At 41.2% G+C, this 15813-nt stretch overlaps 1 long non-coding RNA gene across 1 annotated transcript; it reads left to right on the top strand.

Moving 5' to 3' along the window:
* The first annotated feature begins 8720 nt into the window (after positions 1-8720).
* Positions 8721-15353, top strand: LOC134477833 (uncharacterized). The gene is made up of 2 exons (XR_010050072.1): positions 8721-8795; positions 11716-15353. It is a non-coding gene; the product is annotated as an uncharacterized LOC134477833 (long non-coding RNA).
* Positions 15354-15813: the final 460 nt, after the last annotated feature.

The following is a 15813-nucleotide window of genomic DNA, read 5'->3' as shown; positions in this document are numbered from 1 at the left end:
GTTGAGTTCTCAGCCTTGGGGTGCTGAACTGCTCATGGTGCAAGGAGGAGGGGGAAGAGGAAGTGGAACCTTGGACAGGGGAAGAAGCTACCAGGGCCTCTGGACTCCAAAACCCTCACCCTGGAAGAACTGCTTTTGTGGCCTCAGGGAAGGGATCAAGAGTTTCAAAGTGTTACCTGCGCTTCGAATGTAGCAGCATGATACACATTAATCTCATTTAAAACAAAATTGGACGAGCTGTTTCTCTACTGTGGCAACACCAGGATCTAGCCAGCAACAAATTCGAGGACCTTCCCAAGGATAAACTGTCCCACAATCAGAAAGAAGACTAGGCATCTGGGAACTGCTGTTTTATGCAATGTGCTTTTTCACTGGTTTCATTCTGTTTTGTTTGATTTTATTATGTCTCATGGTATAGGCAGCAATTTTGAAGATAGCAAGAGGCATTATGGTAGCCACTGATGATTGCCAATTATCGTGTTTTACAGTTCTGTATTGCTTTTACTGTTCTGTTCTGATTAGCTTCATTCTATTTTGTTTTCTTTGATGTTATTCTCTTTAAAATACAAATAAAAGTAAAAGAAAATTCATCATCTGTTGCTTACTCAGTAACTTCTGCATTAGACTCAAATTTGGAATTTCTTGGTGAAATGGGGTCTAAAGCAACAATAAATAAACTTCAGAAATCCTGTAGGTTGTTTTTCTTTAAATAGATACTACTCAGGTCAACACCCCTTGAGGAGGATAGATTGGGGCAGTGAATCCTTCCTGGCATAGACAGGCTCATGGACCACCTGAGGCCGCCATGTTTACTGTTCTTACCCTGGGTTCACGGTGTCCAGGGTAGACCCCACCACCAGCACTACCAACACTGCAGGCTGCCCTGTGTTCACTGCTGCCCTCACTTCCAAGGAGATTCCTCCCAGCAAGTCTCTCCCAGCTGCTGCCACCTGCTGTGGCTGCCTAGCCCAGCAGCTTATCTCCTTCCTGCTCCTTAATGTTTTATTCTACTCCATAGTGAGACAGGGAACAGTGGCCAGGCCAAGGTTCAGCATGTGAATCAGCATGTGAATCAGCATGTGGCTCCTTGCGTTTTCAGGGATCTGCCAGAAGAACAGAAGAAAGCAACAATGATTTTGCACACAAACATTCAAGACTGCAGACTCACAGCAGAAGAAACTCTGGGTCCTTCCACATTTCCACTTGCTAAGAGGTTGTTATTGCCAAGAGAGGAAGGGCCTCCACATATATAACACTTGCATGTGTAACACTTCAGAAATCCCAGTCCATTTCCATTGGCTGGCCTGGACTGAGGCCCTAAATGAACACATCTGCCCAGAAAACACAATTTTGAAGGGTAGAGGTGCAAATTCTGAAAGGATACAGTAAGATACTCATCACCTGGGCCAGGAATGGAGCCTGGATCTAGGTAAGAGGCAAGAACTCTACATGGAGCCTACTCATTGCTCATAGCAGCAAAACTCTGCCAACAATGCGCAGAGAGACAATTGTTCCCAAACAGGCTTTTTATGGTGTGGGCTGCAAAGTGGTTATAGGTGTCCAAGAGAAGGACATTTGTCTTGTTTTGTGATTCTGTGGGCTACAAAACTCAGGGTCTTGCACAAGCAAGCTAAGTATCTACCACTGAACTACATGCCAGACCCTAAATTGTCACATTTATGAGAAACTTTCAGTAGGCAAAGTTATAAATAGGAAACTATGTTATTTGGTCATACTTGACTCACAGAAAGGCTTGGAGACTGCGTAACAGCAGGGCGTGGTTACAGACTCCTGTAGTCCCAGCAGTGAGGAGGCTGAGGCAAGAGGACTGCTGCAAGTTCAAGGCCAGCCTGAAACATATAGTGTGACCCTGTCTCAAAAGAGAACAACAACAAAAACCCTGCATAATAAATCCATGTGGAAACACTTCAGAAACCTCTCCAGGGACTTTCTTTCTGATCTGAGATCATAAATATTGTCAACCTCCAGGTGTAGCCTTAGTGACCCTGAGAAGGTAAAGTGGTTTGTATATAAAGTAAGTAAAATTCCAACCTGAGGAAGAAATCAGAAACACACTGAGAAGTAGACGAAAGAGAAGAGAAGAGAGTCAGCATAGAGAGATAACAAAGGAAAAGTTTTACTTAGCCCTTGGAAAGGAGGGGCCTTTTGAAGTATTTTGTTTCTATAGAAGAGAAAAGGCTCAGTCTTCCAGTCCATGTAACATTACACACCAGCTGTTTAACTCTTGGAAAGCATTAGAAGGACATGTGACAGACAAATGCCAGCAATGTTTGTTTGGGAAACCCAATCTCGTACCTTAGTGTGCTTTGATGCATTAGATTTTGAAGTAGTTGTCTATTGGTCATTTGAGGATTATACTCAAGGACAAGATAATTCTAAGCATAAAATCATCTACACCTTCTGAAGGATTAGACTTGTGTCAAGGTACTTCAAAAATAAGATTGTCCATGTCCTCTCGAATTGGAGTCTTTGGAAGAATTTTAATCCTTTGATAGTCCACCTACCACTGTATAGACCAAATAAATAGTGGCTATCTTGGGGTAGAGGAAGTTGGATCCAGAGACGTGACTTCCCAGCCATGGTTAGAATATGACACTTGTTTCTGTTTTTTTATTTTTCTCATGACATTTTAGATATTAATGATCGGGGATCTTGGCCAGATTTTTGATATTGACAGGTAGGACTGTTGGCTGCATTCCAGATATTCAGCATCTTGCAGACCAGACTGCTGCGCTGTGCAGTTCAGTCCACCGCTAACACCTGGGCCGTCCCCTGCTATTATACTTAAACCACATCAACATTCATCGTATTTCTCTAACTTGCTGTCATCTTTGAACAAACATCCTTCCAACAGAACCGTTTGTTTTCAGTGTAATTTAAAAATGATGCTTATCAACCAGGTATGTGTGGTGCATGCCTGTAATTCCATCACTTGGGAGGCTGAGGCAAGAGGATCACTGTGAATTCAAAGCCAGCCTCAACTCCATAGTGAGTTCAAGGCCAATCTCAACTGCATAATGGGTCCCCGTCTCAAAAAAAAAAAAACCACCCCAAAAAACAGCTGCTTACATTTGCTGTGTACCCCAAAGCCCATTGTACTTGATCATATCATTCTATAATTTCTTATCTCCATTCACATAAGCAGATTTAAAAACCACCCTGCCTAAGCCAGTACAGCCTATACCACTCTCTCACCACATGGGATCCTAAGTGACCCTTCCACATCTTCAATCTAGGCATGACTGAAGCTTAAATCCATGTATTCCCCATACCATAACCAGCACTTTATTCAAAAATGGCAAACATCTCATTATCTGTACCCAGCTTGCCTTTGTGCTGGTCAGTCTCATGGGTTTTGCCAGTAGTGCAAGCCAGGAGCAGTGAACTTGTTGCCATGGCAAGAGTCAGGGAGACAAACGTTCCCTGGTTTCATTCCACTGAATTCCCAGGGAAACGACACTTTTAGTCAGTTCAAGCTGCAAAAGAAAATGCATTAGACCAAGTGGTTAAAGTTAGAAGGATTTCTTGTTCACTTCTTTAGGCAAGAAATTGCAAGATCAAAATTCCAGCTGATGCAGGTCCTACCCTGGCCAGGTGTCTCTAAACTGCTTGCAAATGACCTAGTGCAAGACGGGAAGGGAAGAGAAGAGGTATGGGGAGAGTTGGAGGAGGGCAGGGGTGGGAAGAAGCAGTGGGACACTTTCTTCTTCCACTGTGGAGATAGACAGAGAGCACCAGACTTTATTCTCTGGGACACTGATCACATGGTGAGCCCTCTGGTCCTCAGCTCTCCAAGGACCCACTCCAAATATCATGGTGTTGATGCCTAATGTTGAAACATTAAAACATAAAACCCAACATAAAAACCCAAACATTTAGAAAGGACACAGACATCCAGTACAGAACACTTGCACTTGAGATTTAGGAGAAGCAGACCGCACACGTTTTGGAGTTTTTTGGAAGCCACCTAGGATGAAAGCAATCACTGCTTTGATAACTGTTTTGTCGTGACTGATTTGATTCGAATCTGTTATGTTTGATAGTATCAAGTCTTAGAGTATAGGCAACTGCTCTGAAGACAGTAAGATTCACTAGGGTACCCATTCTGGTTTGACTGTTATCTGCTTTTGAAGTTCTATAATGTCTCTAATGTTTCACTTTTATTGATATTATTATGTACAGCTATGTTCAATTTTTTTTGTGTGCTGTACTTCTGCTTGATAGAGTCTCTTGTTTTATTGCTTGCTCTGGCTTTGGTTTGCCATTATGGAACTCCAAACTCTAAGCCATCTTGGTCTACTAGCATTTCAAAGAAACATTGTTACTGAATTTTTCCCCAACTGGTTAGTTATAAGATATTCACCAAACTTTGGAGGGTAGGGAGTTGAAGAGCAAAGTTTCAGCTGATTCAGTTTCCACCTCCTAATGAGGTTTCTCTTCCTGGCTTACAAAGCACTGAGTAGAGCAAGAGAAGAAGGACCCAGCTTGTAAGAGGAAAGAGAAGAGGGAGTGAGACAGAATTAATGATCTCTGTCTTGTCCTCATATTGCAGAGAGAGACACACAAGCACTCAGGGCTTCCTTCAATTTCTTATGAGGACACTAATCCCAGTATGCCCCACCCTCATGATCTTCCAGGAGCTCCATCTCCAAATACTACTGCATCAGGGTGAAGTCTCCAACAGAAGAATTTGTAGAGAATGCAAACCTGCTGTTCATCACAACAGCTGCTGATGCTGGTGAGGTGTGGCTGCTGCTGTCCTAGTTACTGGTTTGTGAAAATTTTTGTTTTGTTTTGCTCTCAGTCACCCCTGGTTTTAAAAAAAGTGTTTTTAAGTTTCTTTCAGTTTTCAGAAAGACTTGTTTTGACTTGGTTTGAAACCAGGGACTTCACACTTGTGAGGCATATATGATAACCGCTATCCTGCAAAGAATGATTACCAGCTGTTTCCAAGTCTCCTCCATGAAAATCTTGCTGCTGCTCAGAACATTCTAATATAAGAAGACAAACTGCATCCTGAAATTTGGCACAGAAAACAGAATAAGCAACAACAAGATTCCCAGGAAACACCAGTGATCTCTCACTGGTATGGATAATTTAGGTTCTGTGCTCACTGGAAAAACCAAGAGCCAGAGCCCCACTCTCTGAGAGCTGGACAAATATTTGAAAGAATATGTGACTTTAAAGGGTTAGCAGTGCTTGCCATCAATATTTTATTGGGGGGATCTCAACTCAGAATTAATACTCTGATTTAGATATATTGGGAGTATGTGATCTTTAAAAAGTACTTATTGATAGGCATGGGTCTAGTTTTAGTTTTCAGCATATGGAGAGCCAGTTTTTCCAGCACCATTTATTAAAGAGAGTGTCGGTCTTCCACTGAATGTTTGGCCCTTTATCAAAGATAAGGTGGTCGAGTGTGTTTGTAGTTGTGGTTGTATCTTCTAATCCACTCCACTGATCATCGGCTCTGTTTTGGTTCCAGTACCATGTTGATTTTACTACAGTTGCTTTGTAGTATAACTTCAAGTCAGGAATTGTGATGCCTCCTGCCTTGCCTTTGCTGCTTAGAACTGTCCTTGCTATTCTGTGTCTCTTCTCGCTCCAGATGAATTTTAGGAGTGATTTCTTGAGATCTATGAGGTATGTTGATGGTATTTTTATCAGGATTTCATTGAATCTGTAAAACAGTTTGGGGAGAATGGCCATTTTCATAATATTTATTCTTGTTATCCATGAGCAAGGGATGTCTTTCCTTTTTCTGAGATCATCTTCAGTTTGCTTTTTCAGTGTATTATAATTTTATATAACTGGAAGTCCCATTTGTTCCAGCTATTCCACTTCTAGGCGTATTCCCAGAAAAACTGAAAACATCATACCACAGTTATATATGTGCACCCGTGTTTATAGCAGCACAATTTGTAATAGCCAGAACTTGGAAACAACCTAAGTGTCCATCAACTGAGGAATGGATAAAAAAGTTGGGGTATTTTTATACAATGGAGTACTACTCAGCTATAAAGAATGATCATATTGAGACATTTATAAATAAATGGACACAGCTTGAGACCATACTCATAAGTGAAATAAATCAAACTCATATGTATAAATACCAAATAGTTTCATTAGTGTAAGAAATGATAATACATAAAGTATGTGATAATCATGATTCCCAGTCATGTTGACATGAAGCCATATAATGTTTTCACTCATTAATTGGAATGGTTTTAATCTGGGTTGTTCGATTTTATTGTCTGTGATAGTACAAATAGCTATTTTGAAAAAAACAAGAATCATAATAGCAAGTGCTGACTTAATATCATCTTGTTTTGAAGTCCCATTAAGCTGTTCTTCTGTTTCCCTTGATTTTAACATGTTGTGTCTTATTATATTTTACTGTATGTATAAACATACAGTATAAACATACAGTATAAATATGTATTATTATATTATACTATATGTATACAGTATAAGCAAAATTTTTATAAGGCAAAGAGATATTATAGAAACCGTTGTTCGTTTTCTGTTAGCTCGTTCTAAATACCCTGTAATTCTTTCATTCTCTTGAATGGCTTCATATTGTCTTGATATGTTTGATGCTATAGTATACAAAGTTATACTCAAATAATTCAAGGAAAGCGACACTATGGTGACTACTATTATGTCAGGTTATCTGGTGGTGAAACAAAATGATGCTTAAATTGTTTGGTTCTGACCTGTGTTGTTCTGTTACTATGTCCTCTTATATCTCAATCTCCCCCTTTTTTAATTAGTTTATTTTTTATTTTCTTTTTAATTAAGGGAAAACTGAATTAAAAAATAGCAGGATATATTACAGTAACTTTTTGTTTTCTTATCAACCTGATTCGAACCCCAGTATTGCTCTCCCCAACTTGTTCTAACTGATTTTACTATACTCTGTTTTGTTTGATAGTATCAAGTTTGAGGGTATAGGCAACCACTTTGAAGGCAATAAGATTTACTATGATGCCCAGTATGGTTTGACTATTATCTTCTTCTGAAGTCCTGTAAGGCCTCCAATGTAGGTTTTATTGGTCTTGTTCTGTACTGTTTTGTTCAATTCTATTTGTCTGATGATATAGGAAACTCTTTTTAAGATAGCAAGAGGCATAATGGTAACCATTTTTGATCACCTGGTATTCTGTTTTTGCATCATGTATTATGTCCATCCTTCTGTTCTAACTGACTCTGTTTTGCTTTGTCACATTTTTTTCTCTTCAAAAAAAAAAAGTTATAAAAACTGTGGGAGTAATAAAACCCAAAATGTGTAATTGTTATTGTAAAAAAGAGAGGAAAAGAAAGTGATCTAAAAGATATAACTGCATGTATATTTAAGTGTGTAGGATAGAAAACCATATTACTGAGATTTTGTTGGATCTTTGAACAGAACTGTCTGCAATCTCACATGTATGAATGCCCACTTTGTATGCTTTAATTTTGTAATATGGACAACTGTTTCTAAGATGACAATATGTAATCTATTAACTAGTGATTTCTCATTGTATATATATTTTTTGAAATTCTGTATTACTTGTACCCTTTTACTGCTTTTTTTTTCTCTTTAAATAAAAAAAAAATACTTATCGAAGCTGTGCCTAATGGTGCACTCCTGAAATCCCAGCACTGGGGAGGCTGAGGTAGGAGGATCATTGCAAATTTGAGACATGCCTGGCCTACAAAGTGAGCTCAAAACCAGACTGAACCCCATAGGCCAATCCTGTCACAAAAAGACAAAATGAAACAAAACAAAACAACTTATGCTTGAAATATTGACATAATGTATTGGCGTTTTGGTGAAATTCAATTAGAAAAAAAAAGTTCCTTTCTCAGTTTTCCCTGGGGAATTAAACTGAATAACCCAGAGAGCACGTTTTGATCCAAAAATCATGAGTCTTTAAAAGTTAGGAATTCTGATCTATGATTATGCTTCTCTTGTTGAGGAGCTAAGCTTGGGCCAGGCTGAGTCACATACTGGAGCTCTAAGAGGAAAATCAGCCTCACACTGACTTTCCACCTCTTTGGCTCTCACTGCTCTATGCCTGGCCCTGGACACTCAGCAGCTCCATTTGCATGCAGCATCAGGATCTGCAGATTCCCGCATCTCTTTCTAAACCGCAACCTGTTCTTCCTCTCCTGGACTCCTAATTCACAGGCCAGTGCGCCTGCCCACCTCAGGAACACTAAAGCTCAGCAGGTCCGTGGGAACCTGTCATCATCTCCCAGCACCCTCTACCTCCACACCCAGGTCAGCATCTCCAGGAGCAGGACACTGATCTCAGTAGTTCTGCCACTCACTCTGATCCGTGTGTGTGTGTGTGTGTGCGCGTGTGTGTGTGCACGTGTGTGTGTGTTTGTGTCTTGTTGCTGATGTGCTAAGGACAGAATTGGGAAGTTGTTTGTCCCTGAACCATGCCCACACAAGGGCTGAAGAAAGCTCTCACTTTCCAGAGGAGAAAAAAAGCAAAACCTTGTTTTGACCTAGAAAGGTGGGGCCCTTTGACCTGTTTGTTAGGGGAACCTGATGACCTCTACCCTAGGGAAGCCTCCAGGTTACCTTGGGTAACAGCATTGAAGACACCATTCACTTTCTGGTTGAGGCAAGAGAGGGCCAGTGGATAGGGTGGGACGGGAACCAAAACCTCGACTCTCTTGTTTCCGCCCGGTTTCTAAGAGGGCACCTTTCGCGAGTTCCGGAACCTAATGACCGCTACACTGCAGGAACCACCCTGAGGCACCGAGGCGTCTTCCGCAAGGTTCGCTGTGCCCTTGCTGTACCCTATCTGCCGTCGGTGTCCAACACAGGAGACTGCGTTCTAAAATTTTATGGGGTGGGGAGTCTCGGGAAGCTGAGAGGCAGGAGTCGAGGAGACTGCGGCTCACGATGTGCTGCGGCCGCGGCCGAGCAGGGCGAATGCCCCGGGCCCAGGCTCCGGCTTCGGGACCTGGCCCCTCCTGCTGGGTTTCGGGTCCGGAGCGCAGCGCCCCGCTGTACGGGGCTCCGGGCTGACGCCGTGGCTGCCAGAGGCCGTGCAGGAGCACGGGTTTTGGCCGCTGAGACCCTGGCTCCCCTGCCTGTCAGGTTTGGGCCCCGGGCCACTCTTCCTCCATGGCCCCGCCCCCCGCGCCTCTGCCTCGCCCTCCTCAGGCCAGGTCACTGGAGTTTTTCTGCTCTAAAATACCTAGAACCAGCCCCAGCAGGGCCTTCCTTGGGCGATCCTTGCTGCCTTCCTTTGCAGACCAGGCCAGGAGGCTAAAGATCCAGGAACAACTGACTCGGATTTCCCAATGATCCAGTCTACTCCTGGGATTTTGACAGTCCTTCTCAAAGACAGCTTTTGTTTTATCCTTTACAATGCACGACTCATCTTTTATTTGCTTTTTAAACTTTATTCAATGGGTCCTGACTTTGACACCTCTCCCCACCTCCATTCCAGGATGAACCCAAGGCCTTTGCACTAAAGTGTATTCTCGGGCCTTTTTAGTTTTTGAGACTGAAAAACTCGCTAAATTTCTCAGAGCGGGTATTAGCCAGTTTCCTGCCTCAGCCTCCCAGAGTCCAGGGTTGTTAGAGGTGTGTACCACTGCTGAGAGTTTAGGAGTCAGAAGTTAGCCTAGGCTAGATACAGTGGTAAAGGTGGTTTTCATCAAAAGCTTGTGTCAGGGTCAGTTGTCAGGGTCATCTCACAACAGGAAGAAAGCCATCCATCTCCTCCTGGATCCCTTTGCAGTAAATGTTAAGACTTCGAAGAATGTTCTGTTTTTTGCCAACCCAGTGTCCTTTGCCCACGAAGTTCACATTCTCCCCAACCTGAGGGCTCACAATTGGTAGTTTATTTTACAATTGGGTGACCTGACTGACACATGAGGTACTTTATTTGGGATGTGAAAGTCCTGGGCTTTGCTTCCAGGGAAAGACAATGGCCCCTAAGAAAGGGTCTGTGAGCTGCTTAGGACTCATTTGGCTGAGGCATTGTTTTAGTTCTTTCTGAAGACATTGCTCTTGGTATACAATGCAGTCCAATCATGTACTTCACAATCGTTTTTGAATGAAACCCTGAGTTTTCTACTAGTTTAGCTGGTAGCTAATGTTTCCAGTCACCCCACTGGGCCCAGACAAAAGAGCACCAGCAAGGGATTCACCTTCATGAGCCTCTTTAGGGCATCCTACCACCTACCACCTGTGAAAGTGTGAGAGTTTTAAAAAGCTTGAAGAGGCAGGAAGCTCAGAAGTCACAAGACCAGAGGTTACACAGGGGAGGTCAGAGAGGGCAAGGAGTGGAGTCTGGGGTTGGGGCTTCAGGGAATTTGCCTTTATGAGATCCAGGGAATTATACAAACAGATTTCTCCTGATAGGACTTTAATTGGTGGGTTTTAAGCAAGAAGGCACAAGTTTTAAGAGGTCTTTCTATGACTGAGGTGTAGTTGCTTTAAGTTCCTGGGAAATGTCTGGTTCTTATAAAATAAGGATTGGGAAAGGAGTGAAGCCTGAAGGTGAGAGAACTGTCTCTAAATTTTTATCTCTGGCTACCACTACAGTGGTAGCCACTAGAGCATGGTTTGTTGGAGTTTTCTGGTGCAATACAGAAGCAGAAGAAAGAAGAAAGAGGCTATTTATTTGACGACATGGAGAGAGGAGAAGAGCCCACAGGGGTTTGGCTTTCTCCTGGCAGGATACAGAGGATCAGAGGGTTAGATGACCTCTGGTCAGAAGTGGCACATGATTGATGATGTGTGAGGAACTGAGTGGCATTTTCTCAGCGTACAAAGGGAAAACCATTTTGGGCTGCGGGGGAAGAAGGAAGGAGTGGCCGTCAGGGCAAGTGTTTCCACTTCGGACTTATGCCATGTTAGACTATTGCCATAACTGTACAATAATTTATACCAGTGCAAGAACCTTTGAGGTATAGTACCAGAAACTATTGAGAGTGACTGCCCTGGTTTTGTCATGATAAAGCTAAATTACATCTTAAGATGGGTGTTAAGGGAACATAAAATTCTAAGCACTCAGGCTGGGAATTACTTCAGGGGCTCAAGCACTTTGTTGTCTGATAAGTGCAAGGTTGTGAGTTCAATCTCCGGTTCTAACCAATAAAAACATAGATAAATAATAAATAAATAAAATTCTAATCATTCTACATGTGTCCTAAATTTGTGCATATTGCCAATCAGTGTGAGTGTTTTGTGAAAGGTCGTTGGCTCTCATGTGAAAAATGTCTGTTCAGAAACTGAGTATGTCATGGGACAGAATTATAGAATCTTCCTAAACCCATCATATTAGACAAAGTAATTTCAGATTCACTGATTCCTTTCAACATTAAAGTACCTGCCGATGTTTCAGTTTTTAAAAATTTTAATGAAAAACTTAGTTTATCCAGACACGATGGGACATGCCTATAGTCTCAGGGCGGGTATGCCTGAGGCACAAGGACTGCCCTGCTTTTAAGATCAGCCTGGTTACCTAGTGAGTTTGAGGGCAGCCCGGACTATCTAAGGAAACCTCATCTCAAAAGAAAAGAACAAGAAAGAAAGAAAGAAAGAGAGAAAGAAAACATGTTTATAAATTAGGCAGAGGAACAGACTAGCAAAAATAACTAATAAGAGAATAATTAGAGCAAATACTACAACAAAAAGTATTTCAAATGTATAAATTGCTTATATTTGCTATTTTTCAGGTTCAAGTTGCTTATGGGTGACTAAAACAGAAAAAAGTGAAACTGTGGATAAGGGGACTTCCATAAAGTAAGGCAAAGGTCATCACTTAGCCATCCATGAGACCTCAGTGGTTCATCCAGGGTAGCATTGAAGACGTGATATTGCTCATCCCCCAAGCACTGTCAGATCTATGAGAGTGTTGGTAACTGCCTTCCCTACTTTCACTCAGTGTGGAAACCATATGGGTACAGAATCTGAACGTGCCCGTACATTTATTTCATAAGAATGAAATATCTTCCTCTCTTTCTGGTTTAATGATGTTTAGTTCTCATCCTATGATCATGGAAGAGTGCCAAGAGACTATCAGCTAATAGATGATCTACAATATATCTTGTATATTTATGATCTTAGTAAGTGTGTTACTAATGAAAAGAGTGCAAGGATATACACCCATAACTGTGAGACAAGTGAAAGTACAGAGAAGAGAAATACCAAGACAGTTATTTGGGAACCAAGAAGACAGTTATTTGTGAAGCAACCAGAGTTCAAAGGGCAGAGCAGATAGAGATTGGAGGAGCTGGCAAGATGGCAGCTGTGTGATTCTGGATGCACCAAGAGGGCAATGTTGAGAAAGATTAAATATACAAAGACTTCACTAGGTAAACTACATGTATGAAAGGAAAGAGAAAGAAGGGAGATCCTTCAGGCCATGGAACAAATTTGACTGTGAATGAGAAAGAAAGGGAGAGAAGGTTGAGTGGAAACATCTAAAACTTCTGGCCATGGAGGAACCAGTATGGAATCACTGTGACAAATTCAGCCAACAGTCTCAAGTGTCCCTGGAACAAGTCTACCTCAGTCTCTCCATTACACTTAGGTATTGGCAGTAAGCAGCTCTTGGGCGTCAGAGGTGATTTTAATGCATAGAGCCTGGGGTGCCATCAGTTAAGTTCCATATAGTAGTAGAAAGATCTATAAGGTAAATTGACAAAGCTCTCACATTGGCTTAACCAAGAATATAGATAGAAGAGCTCACCAGAACGCAAGCTATTGGCAAGTACAGGGATCAGAAAAAAGCAAATGTAGAAATCAGCTCTGAGGATCAGTGGAAAATAAGTGGATTCCATTGCCACAGATGTTATTTTTATCCTGTGAACTGGAAGAAGAGGTCAGTTTCATGCCGATCTCCTGAGGGAAGACATCTTGTGAAGAGCATCTCATTTTTTAAAAAAACCTATTCTTTATCTGATAAATATGGCAGGCTTCCTGCTTAAGCTTGCATGATAGATGAGCATACTGGCAGTGGCTGAGACAGAAGGGATGGCTCAGATTGTGGAAGCCCAAGTGACTAAAACACTAGAGGAAACAGAAGGCATCATTAAACACTACAACCTCCTCTGAAAATAGAAGGTATATATATATATAAAGAAATTTGGTTCCTGAGAACCATGTCTACCCTATTTTTAAAGCCAAGGGAGATTGGATTGAAAAGGAATACTGAGAAGTGAAGCAAAGGCCTCACTGTGCCTTCCTTAAAACACTGGTCGATTCCAAAAGAATTGGAAAATGCAAAAAATCTGTTGTACGTCAGCTGAAATAATCATGTGTGTTCTTAAAACACAAGATATAGACACTGTCTCAGTTACTGTGGTAGACTGACAACTGCTGGTCAATCTGAAACACCCCACTGAACTGAATCGTTGTGGTGTTGGGTGTGGATGGCCCCCTCAGGATTGCTGCCATCAACATAAATAGGAGAACTGGAGAGGAGGAAGTGTGATGTTGCTGGTTCTCCTGTTGTGGTTGGTTTTTCTGGAGGAGGTTGTTGAACTTTTTTCCTGTTATGAACTTGGTTCTTCTCATTGCCAGAGAGGCTCAGAACCTTGTTATCACTGAGAATGGCTTCAGTTCACTTTGGGGGAGCTCTTCTTACTCTGAGCATCACCTCCTGGCTCCAGTGCAGAACACTTAGCCTACTGGCACAGATCCTTCAACCCATAGGCACAGACTTTGTAGTTTCCACTGCTGACTTTTGGGCCTTGTCAGCACATACCTGGTAAACCAATTTGCATGTGACACTGTCGTGGGCTCTAGGACTCCAGATGGACTTGTGAGAGCCATTGTCATTGGCTCCAGGTTTCCATCTGGACTCATGCAGGATACTGTCATGGGATCCAGGGCCTCAGCTGGATATTTTGGATCTTCAGTGTGTGGACAGATTTCCTGAACATTTTGTGTTTGATTTCTTGGGTGACTACTATAAAATAATCAAGATCCCAGAAATTCAACATAAGATCAGAATATTAAAAGCTGTTAGAAAAAAGAAGCATGTATAAAGGAAAACCTATCAGCATCACCACAGACTTCTCAACACAAACCATTTAATTAAGAAGAGCTGGGAATAAAGTATTTCAAGTCCTGAAAGGAAACAACTTCCAACCCAGATTCATGTATCATGCAAAACTATCTTTCAAAATTAATGGAGAAACAAGATACTTACATGACAAAAAACAACTGAAGGAATTCATGACCACCAAACCAACCATGTAAAAAATACTGAAGAACATTCTAGAGAGAGATAAAAATAGACCATGGTTCCAGGAACAGAGAAGACAGTAGAATGGATGGGGAAAATTAGGCAGTGAATAGCACAAAAATAGCATGGCAGAGATGAGCCAGTGCCTGTTGACCATAACTATTAATACATATGACCTTAATTCTCCAATAAAAAGAAACACAGGCAGCGTGGATCAGGAGACAAGATCCAGCAATATGCTTTACACAAGAAATGCATTTGACTTGAAAGGGGGTTCATAGACTGAAAGTCAAAGGGGAGAGAACAATACTCTGTGAGACAGAGACCCCGAAAGAAATGTAAGTAGCTTGCCCATCGGCTGCAGACTGCATAAGAAAGCCATGGCACTTTTATACAGTGGAAAGCTACTAAGCCATAAAGACAGATAACCCTGAGGCTCTTTGTAGGTAAATGGATACTACTTGAGATCATACTCATAAATGCAATGGTTCAGAGTCACATGGGTGAATATTGTGTTGTCTCCCTAGTATGAAGAACTAGAGGAGTTGGTGGGATCCAAAATGCACAGTACATACTGTAAAAGTGAACAGGGAAGAAGTACCTAAAGAAAGAACTCAGTAGTCATTCTAAATCTATTATGGTGATTTGAAACCCATATTTTTCTCATTGTTCTATTTAGTTTGGTATTTTTCTGTTTTGGTTTGTCTAATCTTATTGTATTTAATGGTATGGACAGCTATTTCAAAGATAACAAAATATATTATGGTAGCTATTATTGATTTCCTATTAGCATGTTTGGAAGCCCTGTATAGCTTTCATTGTTTTGTTTTGACTGCTTTTATTATATTTTGTTTTGTTTGATTGTATCATGTCTGATGGTATAGGCAACTACTTTGAAGATAACAAGTTGCAGTATGGTACCCACTATGGGTTCCCTATTATTTTGTTTTGAAGTCCGGTACTGCTTCCATTGTTTTGTTTTTATTGGTTTTCTTCTGTACTCTTTTGTTGTATTTTATTATGCCTGATGTTATGGGCAATTCTTTTGATGATACCAAGAGGCATTACAATAGCCTTTATTGATTTTCTTGTATTTTGTTTTAAAATCATGTACCATGTTCATTGCTTTGTTTTGATTGGCTCCATTCTGCTTTATTTCATTTGGTTTTACTCTCTTCAATTGAAAATAATGTGAAAAAAATCAGGACCTGAACCTTAAGAGCATCTTTCTGCTCCTTTTATGCTTTAATGGACTGACCCAGCAATCCCCCACCCTTAATCCCAGCATCTTTTTTCCTAGTATTGTACCTCCTATCAATCATACACTCTCAACTCAGCCACCTCCAAAATACTCTATGACCCCATGAGGTGTTTGGGATGGCAGGGTATCCAGACACAAACCATAGCAGATGCTAACTACATTATGTATGCATGCCATTATTGGATCAATGATTTTTATATTGTTTGACATCCTGTAAACTTAATACTCCCAATAACCATATGAAGTAAATTTTATTATAGGTTGAGAAATTTCACCTGGTTAAATACTTGAGACTCTAAACTGCTTGTATAAAGCAAAAAC

This window comes from Cavia porcellus, unplaced genomic scaffold (genome assembly GCF_034190915.1).
Source record: "Cavia porcellus strain 051 isolate PalLab524CR breed Dunkin Hartley unplaced genomic scaffold, mCavPor4.1 scaffold_1, whole genome shotgun sequence".
In the NCBI taxonomy this organism is placed as follows: Eukaryota; Metazoa; Chordata; class Mammalia; order Rodentia; family Caviidae; genus Cavia; species Cavia porcellus.
The sequence above is the reverse complement of the archived record's forward strand: the minus strand, read 5'-3'. Positions and strand labels throughout refer to the sequence as shown.